The sequence below is a fragment of the Manis javanica genome, chromosome 1 (assembly GCF_040802235.1).
Source record: "Manis javanica isolate MJ-LG chromosome 1, MJ_LKY, whole genome shotgun sequence".
NCBI classification, from domain to species: domain Eukaryota; kingdom Metazoa; phylum Chordata; class Mammalia; order Pholidota; family Manidae; genus Manis; species Manis javanica.
The window spans coordinates 17,881,554-17,896,679 of record NC_133156.1 but is presented as its reverse complement, the minus strand read 5'-3'; the positions used below and the strand labels follow the sequence as shown (position 1 = coordinate 17,896,679).

General features: G+C 40.3%; 1 protein-coding gene across 1 annotated transcript in view; it reads left to right on the top strand.

The window, feature by feature from the left end:
* Positions 1-15,126, top strand: part of STARD13 (StAR related lipid transfer domain containing 13) — a 375,008-nt gene that overhangs the window by 128,861 nt on the left and 231,021 nt on the right. The window lies entirely within an intron of this gene.

The window sequence follows — 15,126 nt, the reverse complement described above, 5'->3', positions numbered from 1 at the left end:
GATTTATATGTGGATCCCACATTTCTCTCTTTATTATTATTATTATTTTTATTTTTAATAAAATGCTGGTGGTAGGTAGATGCAAGATAAAGGTAGAAAACATAGTTTAGTGTTATAAGAGAGCAATTGTAGATGATCAGGTGTGCGCCTGTAGACTATGTGCTAATTCAAGCTAGACAAGGGCATTAAAACATCCCCGGATGCAGAAGATTTCTCTCAAAACAGGGGGGTGAGGTTATGAGCCTCACCACTGTTGATCCGCAATTTCTCACTTGATGGCCCCCCCTGCGACTGTGCCTGTCTTAGGTTGTTCCTCCCTTGAGGAATCTTACCCATCTCTGGCTAACCAGTCATCTTCCGGGGCCATACAGGGAGATGTAAAGTTGGTAAGTGAGAGAGAAGCCATATTGTTTGAAAAGGTTAGCTTTTTACTTCTTTGCAGATTTATGCCCTGTGGCTTCTATGCCCAGCATTTGTCTGGAGGTGTCTTTACCACCTGGAGGAATTATGATACTCAGTAAATTCGATATGAGGCACGAATTCTATTTAAGGGTTGTAATTAGGAAGGAAGAAGAAAACTTATAGAGGTAGCAGATGGAAGAAAACATTGGAAGATTGATTATTTCTTTGACATATCTTCTTGTAGAGTAACTTAAGCATGTATAGGTTTTAAACTACTAACTAAATTGCACACACACATTAACATAATAGGAATACAGTTACATAACCAAAGCAGATCTATAATTACCAGCCATCTCCAGTGAAGCCAAGAAAACCAGTTAGGCACCCTAGGCATTTGTGAAAATTTGTCTATGATATAATGGATATTGTCCAACTGTACTTGAACAGTCTGAGAGAAATCAGACAAATTAAAACAACCCATTCCTGGGAACTGTTCACATCCCATATGTTCTTTTAACATAGATAGTCTGTAGTTGTAAGATTCTGAAGCGCTACAACTTGCACTTCTCCTAATTCTTGGTTAAGTTCCAACAGTATAGATCTAGTCAAATTTGTTGTTTTACTGTATGCACATGCCAGCTTAGATATCTCCTTCTTCATTCCAATGGCAAGTCCAGGAACCGGTGGGATGGATGCAGCTACAACTGCAGCATCGCCTGGATCTTTGTTGAGGTTTTTTGATGATCATCTTCTGGTATGAGTCTTCCAGAGAGTGCTGATGTTGGAAGTTCTTCTTCATATCGTATCTTAGTTCATTTCCTGGGTAGCCAAATTAGGCTTTGATCCTCTGTATAAACACAAACAGACCCTTTGCCCACACTTTGATATGCCCTTTATACCATTGTGTAGAACTCACTGGAGGTCACCACACAGGAACTGCTTTTTTTTTTTTTAAGAGAAAGGAATATTATCAGAAAAGTGTACCTCCATAGCCGATCATCTGACACCCTTTAAGTGATCAAAATTAAAGATATTTAAAGCATGCGTTAATCGTTGATTTACCATTAGTTTTATCCTATCAAGGAGTAATCCCCCTTTTCTTTCTTTCTTTTTTTTTTTAATCTTTAATCTACACTTACATGAAGAATACTATGTTTACTAGGCTCTCCCCTATTCCAGGTCCCTCCTATAAACCACTTTACAGTCACTGTCCATCAGCATAGCAAAATGTTGTCGAATCACTACTTGTCTTCTCTGTGTTGTACAATCCTCCCCTTTCTCCCTCCCCCGCCATGCATGCTAATCTTAATACCCCCCTTCTTCTTCCCCCCTCCTTATCCCTCCCTTCCCACCCATCCTCCCCAGTCCCTTTCCCTTTGGTACCTGTTAGTCCATTTTTGGGTTCTGTAATTCCGCTGCTGTTTTGTTCCTTCAGTTTTTCCTTTGTTCTTATATTCCACAGATGAGTGAAATCATTTGGTATTTCTCTTTCTCCGCTTGGCTTATTTCACTGAGCATAATACCCTCCAGGTCCATCCATGCTGCTGCAAATGGTAGGATTTGCCCTCTTCTCATAGCTGAGTAGTATTCCATTGTGTATATGTACCACATCTTCTTTATCCATTCATCTACCAATGGACATTTAGGTTGCTTCCAATTCTTGGCTATTGTAAATAGTGCTGCGATAAACATAGGGGTGCATCTGTCTTTCTCAAACTTGATTGCTGTGTTCTTAGGGTAAATTCCTAGGAGTGGAATTCCTGGGTCAAATGGTAAGTCTGTTTTGAGCATTTTGATGAATCTCCATACTGCTTTCCACAATGGTTGAACTAATTTACATTCCCACCAGCAGTGTAGGAGGGTTCCCCTTTCTCCACAGCCGCGCCAACATTTGTTGTTGTTTGTCTTTTGGATGGCAGCCATCCTTACTGGTGTGAGGTGATATCTCATTGTAGTTTTAATTTGCATTTCTCTGATAATTAGCGATGTGGAGCATCTTTTCATGTGTCTGTTGGCCATCTGTATTTCTTTTTTGGAGAACTGTCTGTTCAGTTCCTCTGCCCATTTTTTAATTGGGTTATTTGTTTTTTGTTTGTTGAGGCGTCTGAGCTCTTTATATATTCTGGATGTCAAGCCTTTATCGGATGTGTCATTTTCAAATATATTCTCCCATACTGTAGGGTTCCTTTTTGTTCTATTGATGGTGTCTTTTGCTGTACAGAAGCTTTTCAGCTTAATATAGTCCCACTTGTTCATTTTTGCTGTTGTTTTCCTTGACCGGGGAGATATGTTCAAGAAGAGGTCACTCATGTTTATGTCTAAGAGGTTTTTGCCTATGTTTTTTTCCACGAGTTTAATGGTTTCATGACTTACATTCAGGTCTTTGATCCATTTTGAATTTACTTTTGTATATGGGGTTAGACAATGGTTCAGTTTCATCTCCTACATGTAGCTGTCCAGTTTTGCCAGCACCATCTGTTGAAGAGACTGTCATTTCACCACTGTATGTCCATGGCTCCTTCATCAAATATTAATTGACCATATATGTCTGGGTTAATGTCTGGATTCTCTAGTCTGTTCCATTGGTCTGTGGCTCTGTTCATGTGCCAGTACCAAGTTGTCTTGATTACTATGGCTTTATAATAGAGCTTGAAGTTGGGGAGTGAGATCCCCCCTACTTTATTCTTCTTTCTCAGGATTCCTTTGGCTATTCGGGGTCTTTGGTGTTTCCATATGAATTTTTGAATTATTTGTTCCAGTTCATTGAAGAATGTTACTGGTAATTTGATGGGGATTGCATCAAATCTGTATATTGCTTTGGACAGGATGGCCATTTTGATGATTTTGATTCTTCCTAGCCATGAGCATGGGTTGAGTTTCCATTTGTTAGTGTCCCCTTTAATTTCTCTTAAGAGTGTCTTGTAGTTTTCAGAGTATAAGTCTTTCACTTCTTTGGTTAGGTTTATTCCTAGGTATTTTATTTTTTTTGATGCAATTGTGAATGGAGTTGTTTTCCTGATATCTCTTTCTGTTGGTTCATTGTTAGTGTACAGGAAAGCCACAGATTTCTGTGTGTTGATTTTGTATCCTGCAACTTTGCTGTATTCCCATATCAGATCTAGTAGTTTTGGGGTGGAGTCTTTAGGGTTTTTTATGTATAGTATCATGTCATCTGCAAATAGTGACAGTTCAACTTCTTCTTTACCAATCTGGATTCCTTGTATTTCTTTGTTTTGTCTGATTGCCGTGGCTAGGACCTCCAGTACTATGTTAAATAACAGTGGGGTGAGTGGGCATCCCTGTCTAGTTCCCGATCTCAGAGGAAATGCTTTCAGCTTCTCGCTGTTCAGTATAATGTTGGCTGTGGGTTTATCATATATGGCCTTTATTATGTTGAGGTAATTGCCCTCTATTCCCATTTTGCTGAGAGTTTTTATCATGAATGGATGTTGAATTTTGTCAAATGCATTTCAGCATCTATGGAGATGATCATGTGGTTTTTGTCTTTCTTTTTGTTGATGTGGTGGATGATGTTGATGGATTTTCGAATGTTGTACCATCCTTGCATCCCTGGGATGAATCCCACTTGGTCATGGTGTATGATCCTTTTGATATGCTGTTGAATTCGGTTTGCTAATATTTTATTGAGTATTTCTGCATCTATGTTCATCAGGGATATTGGTCTCTAGTGTTCTTTTTTGGTGGGGTCTTTGCTGGTTTTGGTATTAGGGTGATGTTGGCTTCATAGAATGAGTTTGGGAGTATTCCCTCCTCTTCTATTTTTTGGAACACTTTAAGGAGAATGGGTATTATGTCTTCTCTCCATTTTATTTTTATTAGGAGTTTTTATCATGACTGGATGTGGAATTTGGTCAAATGCTTCTTCAGCATCTACTGAGATAACTATGTGGTTTTTATCCTTCCCTTGTCTCTGCTCTTAGCCGGGTCCAAACTCTGGTCCCTGTTTTTTAACAATTCTGGGTGAATATGCTTTTCCTCTCAGTTGTCAGTACTTCTGGCTTCTGCTCTCCTAAGTTTTTCAGTTGTTTTCTCTTGAGCTCATAGCTCAGGAGAGTTGTAATAAATCAGCACGTTGCTTTTTTTTCCTTCTCCAGATCTTTCCTGATTTACTGCTCTGTGGTTGTATCCAAGACTTTTATTCCATTCCTGCTTTCTATATTCCTATTCTTCCAAAGTAAAAATCTGTGATTTCCAGGCATATTGGATCCTTGGGCCCCAGGGACATGAACTGTTATCAAGCCAGATATGACTTGGAAAAAGGGTTGAATATGTTTCTTGGGTCTCTTCTCTGACATCATTACATCATTTCCGTTCCACACGTAGGTCACCTGCCCTCCACCTGCTCACTCTCTTAGGTCTTCTCATGGAGCCATGGGCATATTTAAAGAAATTCCTCTTCCCTCAGCACAGTAGACTCTTTCAGGGCAGAAGTCGTTGGGGAAAGATTTGAGAGGGCAGGGTGTGGGTGTCCTAGAGGATGAAAAAATTACAGAATTTGAAAATTACATTCCTGTAGGCCACAGTGTAATTGACGAACTATCAGGATCATTCCAATACATTATATTTTGAGTTCCTATTCTACAAATCAAATTAGGATAGTCTAACACATCTATGTTTGTGCTAAATTATACTTACTATAATAATATAATCATATACATAAATATAAGTGTATATATATATATACTTATATATATGTATTCTAATTCTATATAATATATGATAAGTAATATTCTAATTATAGAATTATACTTACAGGTTTATTTACTCTTATGCTGCAGTACTGACTGGGAGACTTTTTTAAGTTCTCAGCTTATTAATATTAATCCATTTGGTTAGAAAACATTTACTTCTTCAGGCCGGTTGACTCAGCATACTCCTAAGGAGCATTAAAATATTGATTGGCGAGTGTTTAACAGGCTATGCGGAGTGGTTTTATGGATTTAACAGTCTGCCTCCCGATTCTTGACTTGGCTGACAACATTAGAGAGCTCTGGCCATTGGTGTAGAAAACTAAAGAGAAATATTTCTCTTCAATGGTCATGAAGTGGTGAACAGCAAGGATTAAAGCTGGAAGAAGGGCCGTGTAGTCGTGACTGTCAATCATCAGATACAACGTGCTTTGACATGAAGGCAGACTCCCTGCTCCTCTCATCTGAGATGGCCTGTGACCCCACGCTCTGCAGGGCACAGTCCTTAAGGTCTTCATCTCTGCCTTAGAGCCGGGTTAGCCAGCCAACTTGCTCCCCAGGGATAATTCATCTTGCAGGCAACACATTAAAGCGAACCATTCAGTCAAAGTTTGAATTCCAGCCTCTGGGTTGCTTTGTTCCATCAGGCCTATTAATTAATCAGCTAACGATGTGCTTTGGAATGAGCAGCTTACTGTATACATTTAGCTGCCCAAACTGCAGGTCCCCCACCCCGCAACCCGACCACCGCCGGAAGAACTCCTCTGGTACAAAAGCAAATGCACAAAAGACAAAGGTACCAGGCTAGTGGGACAGGGGGATTACCGAAAGAGGGTTTGCAGTTTTGTTTTTCAAATGAAACACTAACCACGTGCTGTTTCCGCCTGTTGTCGGCCAGGTGCCTCCCCATGGAATTCCGCAGGAACTCAGGCTCAAAGGGAGTATCTGCTACTTGGGTGACTTTTTGTGGGACAACTGAAAGGAAACATGGGAGAAATACTAAGTGTCCTGTAGAGGAATCTGAGTATGTTTGGAAAGTGTGGTTTCCTGGGTTCCTTTTCATTCTTATATAATGAAAGGTCCAACTAGGCATCACCCATCAGCGCAGCCCAGCCCGGATCCATCAAGACCTAAGCATGCAAAGCACGGTCTTTGGTTTAATGCTCTGGTGCCACAGAGAGGGTGGTAAATTGGAAGAAACTTGGAAAGATCCCCAGCAGCAATGAAAGGAGTAGGGAAAATGAATTATGGAGCAGATTAAAGGACCAAACCACATGTAATGTGGTTAAGTGATAGTGAGTAGAAGACGTGGAGCTAAGTGCGTTTGAAGTGTATAAATGCCAGCGTGAAGAATTATATTACACATATAGAGAAATACTACCTAGAAGCTAGACATCATGGAATAAAATTCAAGGCAGGTAAGCTCAGGTTTTCATCAACTACAACAGTAATATTAATACCTAATATTTGAGAAAAATAAAGCTATTATCTCGATAAACTGTTATCAATGGACTAGCATTTCTTTATAATTTCAAATTAAAAATAGACTAAATTTTAGAAACGAGGTCTAGGCAGTAGCCAGTTTTTGAAGAGTCTCACTGTTTTCACTCTCTCAAACTATGAATTTTTAGAGTTTTCTAATCCATGTTTACTTAACATCTGTGGGCCAGATGCTGCAACACACCACTGAGCAGAAACAGAGGACCTGCCCTCACAGAGCTCATGTTCTACTGAAGGCACCAACGTAGACGGGTAAGGTGTGCTAATGTGCAACATAGGTCAAAGCAACAAACACAAATGTTATTCCAAGAGTAGGAAATGGTGACCTGCCCGTTCTGGGGAGGGTGGTTGAAGCGACATTTCAGCTGAGCCCTGAGTGGGAGCTATCTGTGGGTAGAAGGGGAGGGAAGGGAGAAGTGAGGAGGCAGGTGACAGCTCTGTGAGATCTTGGTGCCACCAGGGCCATGGACACATTTTTAAAAACTGGATTAGTTTAACTTGAGACAGGACTTGCTCTCTTGGAAGAAGTAAAAATTGAAATGCAGGGTAAATGACCTGCAGTTATCTAAGAGAACCCAGAGTTCAGATAATTCTGAAAGAACATTCTATTCCACATGACTTGGTGCCGTGAAGTACGATATGCTGCCTTAGTGATTCTGCAGTGCAGCGCGGTGTCTGGTCTGTGCCTTTGCACTGGGGGCTGGGAAGAGGTGCGTGCGTGTGGAGCTTGGTTTGACCCTCCCGTCCTCTGTGGCCATAGATATGTCAGTTCTCTCTATAGGAAACTGGAAGATAAGGTGTAGTGGAAACAGCTTTCCTAGGGGGAAATTAAAAGATGGTGTTTTGACTTTGATGTTAAGCAATAAATTTCTTCCTTACCACAAAAATAATACTAAAAATATCAGAGAAATGTAAAAGGAGATTCTTAATATCATATGACCAAGGAATTATCATTTCCAAAATTCTATGAGCATTTTCTCATGAATTTCTGAAGAAGTGATATGTAATCCATATACATCTCTCTATTTCTGCGCTAAATCGCTATTTATGTGATATGTAATCCATATGTGTACAGCCACTCCTGGGTCCTACCCTTATGCATATGAACATAGGTCAACTGTGAGGTGTTCAAGAGGTGTTCTTTGGAAGGGGGCGATGCAAAAAGCTCAATGATTAAGTTTAATAGACACTGGATTAAGCAAAGTTAAAGTAGGCTTCTTTACTGCCCAAGTGGTCAAAGTATTTAATGTTTTTATGTTAATATAAATTATAAAACCTTTGTATGGTAGTATAGGATTTGGCATCTCCCAACCTTATATTGTCAGTGGACACTATTTTTTCCCTTGAAATACACATTCCTTAGAACCTAATATTCCTAAATATGCATATAGGTTATCTAAAATCATGAAAAAGTCATTCCTGTTGTGGTTTTAGAATTTGCTTTCGCTTCATTTCCTTTGTGATCATGCCTACACTTCTGAGCTGAGCCTGGAAGGCCATTCGCTATCTGGACCTGGTCCAGTTCTCTCCTCCACTGCTTGCTCCCCTTCCCATTATTTTACACACTGGCCCCAAATTTCTCCCTCCCCTGCACACTCTTCCCTGTCCTCTGCCCACACCTGGCACAGTCCCTGCTGCCTGGAAAGCACTTGGCCCCTACCCTCTACCTCCCTCTGCTCCTGGCCCCACTTCGCTGGTCAAGGCCTGTCCCTTCCTCAAGATCTAGTTCAAATACCTTCTCTGGGAACTTCGTCTTTCTTCTCTTGTAGCACTCACACCATTACTTTCTCATGTATGTGTTTATCTGACCCTTTCCTGCCATGCCTCCCCCTGGCTGAATTTCTTGCCCCGGGGAAGGCAGAGACAGTGCCCAGTTTTGTATAGAGTCTGACCTAACAGAGCATCCAGCCCACAAAGGAAAGACCTGTGCTGACGTTACGAGCTTGAATTTGTGTGTGTGTGTGTGTGTGTGTGTGTGTGTGTGTGCGCGCGCGCGCATGCATGCGTGTGTGTGATAAGGGGATGCTCCACGTTTAAAGTAAGACACGCCAAGCCACAGAACATCTATCTGACTAGGAGAACGACTTGTCTGTCGTACATGCATCTGTTATTGTTCCTGTCATGGAGTATTAAAATTATGTGTTTCTTAGAGTCACGCAACATTGTCCTTGAGTGCAGAGTTCTGAGCATATTCATTTTTCACGCTTAACACTTAGTAATACCCAGGAAATGGTGCTTGAATTACGTGGGATTGAATCTTGCTCAACTCCTTACTTCCTCCCTTGCTGATGTAAAGATCGTCACAGCTAATGACGGCATGTGTGAACTTTGGGACCAAAAGGTCTGATTTCAGTCCCAGCTTTTCACCAGCTGTGTGGCCTTGGGCATGTCATTGAAGCATTTTATCCTTCACTTTGTCATCTATGAAGATGGGATGTTAATGTTGCCCACCTCCTATGGCTGTTGTTAAATCTATTCCATACTTACGTCTATTTCTACACATAGGCTATTTGTTTTAACTATCAAGCCTTCCAGGACAGAACAGACTATCAAGTGTTATGATATCCAAAGGCAAACCCTCTGTCCTTATAAATTCTGCTAAATGCCAAATCAGAGATGAGGGTCATGTCAGTGAGGGAGTCACTAAGCAAAGGTGAGAGTACAATTTGCATCGTGTAATTATAATCTGCCCAACCAAAACAATTCTAAAGTGATCTGATTTCCCAACTTTTAAATGTTGTCATACAGCTTCTATGAAAAATTCTGCAAGCATCAGGAAAAGTACTCTAAAGCATACTTTTAATTTGGGCTGTTTTACAAGATGCTTTAAAATATGTTATTTAATTCTCCTGGGAACTCTAAAGAAAACCAGATCTAGTTTTACAGTCCAACTGGGTCATGGTGCAAATAAATGACAAACCACATAGCGTATACTCAGTATTAAGTGCATGTTTCTAATCATAAACACAAGTTTTCAGAGAATGAAATTATTCCTGAGCATCCCAGTCAAGGGTAAAGGAGTAAGAGAGGAGGTGGAGCTTCAGGTGGGTCTTGTAAGACACAGGCGAGTGTGAAGGGCAAAGGGCAGAGGTTGGAATGCATTTGGTAGTTTGCCACCGTGTGGCCCCATGTGGCAGCAGAGGAGGTTCAGGCTGGTCCTGGGAGCTAACCTGGTAGTGTGAGCTGGAGCCGAGAGGGTTTGGAACGCCATGCTTACCCATGCTTGTGTCCCCAATTTTAAGTTTAATCATCTCCTTCCCTGTGAACACAATTGGCTAACAGGCTCCTAGAATTACAAGTATGATGGCCAAGGAACCCTGGAGGCCCCCCAGGGATCTACAGCCAGACAAAGGTTTCCCCCCATTAAAATAAAGCTTTGCTCAATTGTGTCATTCAACAAAGAATAACCCGTACCAGCAGGCATACTTCCAACTCTATCGAAGTAATCATTCAGCCACTAAAAGTTAGCAAACAATCCTACCGGAATTATATTGGTTATTGTGAATGGTTTTAATAACAGGACTTTGTTCATTTGGTTTTTAGATATGTTATTACTGATTTACCCATTCAATCAATTTCTGTTTATTCTGCTGGGTAAAAACCTACTCCCATCCCACCTGCTAGGTTCAGGCAAGGAAAAACCAGAAAAGAACTACATTGTAACCACAGAAGGTGATCACATACCTTCCTGCTCTGAGTTTAGGATTTTCCATGTTGACGTGGATTATTCAGAGCTTGTAGAATGTTCCCTGAAAGTATTACAAATAGCATGCATCGTCACCTTCTGCGAGTGGGTGTGTATGTGTGTGCATGTGTGTGTGTGTAGCAGGCAGAGTGTACTGTAGAGGGTCAGGATAGGAGTGATTTAAATGCTGGGTTAAGATTTCATTTAATTCCATGAGGTTATGGCAACATCTTCTATTGCCATGCAGGACTAATAGGCATAATAGCAGTCTTAGCGCTGACAATTCTGGAGAAATTCATTTTTATCTTTCAGAAAAGAACACTGTGATTCTCACTCAGTATCCTTAAGTTCACACCCATACCTCTTACTTCAGTCTTGCTTTCTTTATGTCTCCTCACATCAGAAAGGAGATGTACAGAAAATTTTATTTTTTTACTAGTACATGGCTCTTGTTTGCTACTTGAGATTTGTGAAGCACTCTGTACTATTTATAACCCATTCTCAGAATAATCTTGTGAGAAAAATTATGCACTAGTTAATGACAGAAAGTGAGATGCTGACAGGTTTTGCTTTATTTTGTTCCAAGCTTTCAGGAGCACCAACTATAAAAAAGGTTTTTTCTATTAACAATAAAAAAAAATGGCAATGAGACATAAATGTGCCAGCAAATTATCATCTGAGAATAAGCTGGCATCTCAATACCCCTTCTCATTTGCAGAATGTGGTGTAGCATCTTAGCACCAGCCCCCAGGGCAGAGTGCGGTGTTTCCCGAAGCTGACCCTCCTCTGTCCCACAGTGGCCACTTGTCCCAGACCTGCCTCCTTGACCTTTCAGCAACATCTGATACTGGTACCTGGAGGGCCCTTGACCTCCTCCTTCCCTGGCTTCTATCACAGGACCTTGGTACGTCTGTGACCTCTCGGACACTCCCCCACGGGCTGTGCTGGGGCCGTAGGTGTACATTGGGAATCTCTTGGGAAAACCTGACTGCAGGCTTGCTCTGATCATCAACATTTTTGCTTTTCCTCCTCCTGTGTTCCCCTGCATGTAGGCTGTCAGGACACACATCTCCTGCTACTGTGCTTTACCCCTGCTCGGCCCCCCTCTGTACCTTCATCCCAACTTGCTGTCTCAGACTTCACCAAACTGAGCCCAGCTTCTACTAACAGTCTCACTGACTCTAACCAGTCTCCCCAGTGCCTGTCTTTGCCCATTCTACTCCCGCTACAGGTGGCTGCCAGAATAGTCTTCCTAAGAGAACAGCTCCAGTAATGATTTCCCTACCAGACGAGTCCTATGGGTTCTCCAAGTACGTACAGTTTTCTAGCTTTCAAAGTCCTCAACCTTGGACTAATCTACATTTGAAGGTGTATACACTTGAGACCTGAGCTGCTCTAAGCAGCATTGAGACCACCTGGGAGCTTATGAGAAATAATTTTGGACACTACCATTAGAACTACAGAATCAGAATCTACGTTTTAGCAAGATTCCCAAGTGATCTGTGTACACGTTAGAGTTTGAGAAGCACCGCTCTGCACTTAACCTCTCAGGGGAATCACAGTTCTCAATTCACACCCCAAGATTCTCACCTCCATGCTTTGTTTATACTGGTTTCTTTCTGTAGGATACCTGCCCACACCTTCTCTACTCCCTGAAATTGTCAGTCTTCCAAAAGTAAACCTCAACCATGATATACTCTGTAAAACCTTTTCTGAAACAACTATTCTCTTGACATTCCCTGAACACCGTAGTATCTAGTTTCTGTCGTAGTGCTATCTCACTCACCTTGTGTCATAGCTATCCAGGTGATAATTTTACATACATGCTCATTTCCCCACTACATTGTAAGCCCAACATAAGCAGGAATGGGTGTTTCTTTTTGGTGGTAAAATACACATAAAATTTACCATTTTAACCATTTTTAAGTGTACAGTTCCGTGGCACTTAAGCACATTCACACCGTTGTGCAAGCACCATTACCATCCATTTCCAGAACTTTTCTCATTGTGCCAGACTGAAACGTGAACACATTAAACATCAGCTTCTCATTCCTTCCTCCCCTAAACCCTGGCAGTCACCATTTTTCTTTCTGTCTCTAAATTTGACTATTCCAGGGACCTCATGCAAGTGGAATCATACAGTAGTTGTCCTGTTGTGTCTGATTTATTTCACTTAGCATACTGTTCTTCAAGGTTTATCTGCTGTAGCATGTGTCAGAATTTCCTCCTTTTTTAAGGGTGATAATATTCTGTTGTATGTATCTACCAGTTTGTTTAATCCATTCATCCTTCCATAAACACTTCGATTGCATCCACCTTTTGATTATTGTGAATAATGTTGTGAATAACATTGCCGTGAATATGGGGTATGCAAATATTTGTCAGAGTCCCTGCTTTCAATTCTTTTTGGTATATACCCAGAAGTGAAATTGCTAGATCATATAGTAATCCTAGTCGTCATTCTTTGAGAGATCCTCAGAGTTCTCCATAGCAGCTACACCAGCAGTGCACAAGGATTCCAATTTTCCACATTCTCACCAACACCTATTATTTTCTGTTGTTTTTTTAAAATAGCCATTCTAATGGGATGCTTTTGAGATGGTATTTCACTGTGTTTTTAATTTGCATTTCCCTAATTATTAGTGATTTTGAGCATCTTTTATGTGCTTATTGGCCATTTGTATATCTTCTCTAGAGAAATGTCTATTCAATCCTTTGCTCATTTTATAATCAGGTTTTTTTGTTGTTGAGTTGTAGGAGTTCTTTATATATTCAGTATATAACCCTTTATCAGATATATGATTTGCAGATATTTTTCCCATTCCTTAAGTTGCCTTTTCACTCTCTTGATAGTCTTTTGATATAGGAACTGTTTTTATATCCCTATGGTGCCTTCCAATTATGTCTGATCAATATTTATATTTTTAATTTAATTGAGTCCTTGAGTGATTTATCACTATGCTTAAATTTATGACAAAATCTAACTAAATATAAATTAACTTTGCTTTAAAGTTATTTGGGATAAATCCAATGAGATTGAAGAACTTCATATATTATTATGAACATTTTTAGGATTGAGCTCTAGTAGGATATATAAAGGGAACTCCAAAACATGTACTGAAAATTACTCTTGTATGACAAGAAAGAGATGAGAAATTATTTGTTGGACAAGCACATGAAAGTTTAAATGCCTGTATTTGGCTAGGGGCTTTCCCATGATCAAGGACAGATGGGAAACAGAAAGTCACTCTGAAAGAATGAATTTTCTGGGAAGTGAGGATGTTTATAAAAATTCTAAATGTACCCCCAAAGCATGAATCTTGTTGGTCTTGTTCTAATCACATGTGTCATTGATATGACAATAGTGAATGAGAAAAGCTACTGAATATTTGTAGGATGGTAAAAAAGGGATAGTAGTTTCTTTATTTTTTCTGAATGCATTATTTGTCTAGCTTATAGAAGAAAGTTACTAATGATACATCTATTAACAATTCTGATTCTTTTACTTTCTCATATTGTGGCATTTCTGCTGTGTGATTTATTTTTAGTTCAAGATCTTTCTTCCACAAATTATCATCGGGCTGTAGAATCACATCAGTTGTGACGGCTGTGATCACGTGCCGTCTGTAGAACAGCTTAATGGAAATTCTAATCGTTCTGGTTGGTTCATATTTGAAAGGATTACGTAAACTTCTTTGAGTAATTAGCACAGCATCCCAACAAAGAACTAGTTGATTTTTTACAATAAAAGGTCAGGCAAGAGAAAGTCATTTGGAAAACATAAGAGATTGCTTTCTTGGGGTTATTTTTATTCTGATTTGCGAAACAACTTGAAAGGCATGAGTCAAGCACTTAGCATTTCTGGTGCAAAACATTGCTACTGTGTAACCGTAGTTCAATGACAGCATCTCTATTGGATTAACATAAGTGAGAGCTAATAATGAGCCATTCATGCACATATGTAGGTGTATTTAAGGGTCCGTGTGGATAGTTAACCAAGGTCATACGTAGTCTTGCGTTATAACTCTCTCTCTCTACCTCTGTACAGTCAACCCCTGACTTCATGATGAGTGATGCACTGGGAAGAAACTTTTTGTGCCAACGTTTTCTGTTTCAGAAATATAAAGGTTGCAGATTTCCCTCAACAACTTACATATAACACTTTAACCTTTTTCCTCCCCTGTCAATTGTTGACTCATTCACTAACCTGAGTTTTGAAGTGATTTATATGATTGTTTACATTAAAAGAGCTTAACAGGAATAGAGAGCAGGGAATCTACGGACCTTCCAGTTCTGGTTGCTTATATCTCTAGTCTTAGATGGGGCAGGTTTTTTGAGACAAGATCCATTGTTTTAAGTCTCTTTGGGCTTTATTTGGGACATAAGCAGAAATAAATTTCGTGACAACCCAATTTGAGTTCTGGAGTAGAAGCAGTGTGGCATCGTGTAAATGGATTACATTGAACAAGGAATCCATGTGTTTGTTGGGTGTCAAACGTGTACCTGGAATCGTATGATTTTGGGAAAGAAGCCCCAAAGGGTATCTTTTCTGGTTCTCTCACTTCATGAATGAAACAAATGAGAGCAGTGAGCTAAAGGGACTGACCTAACATTACGTGGCTCACTGACGGCAGTGCCGACAGGAGACCCAGGGCCTGGGAGCATCACAGGTCAGTGTCCTTGTTGCTGTCGCCCATCGCTTTCCTTCAGCTCATCCTTTTGATAAGCACCATATCAAGCAATCCCTGCCTTTTTCATCAGAGGAAACCATGGATGATGATGGAATCAGTGGGCTGTTCCTTTATTAAATATTGAAATTCTCCTTCTAGC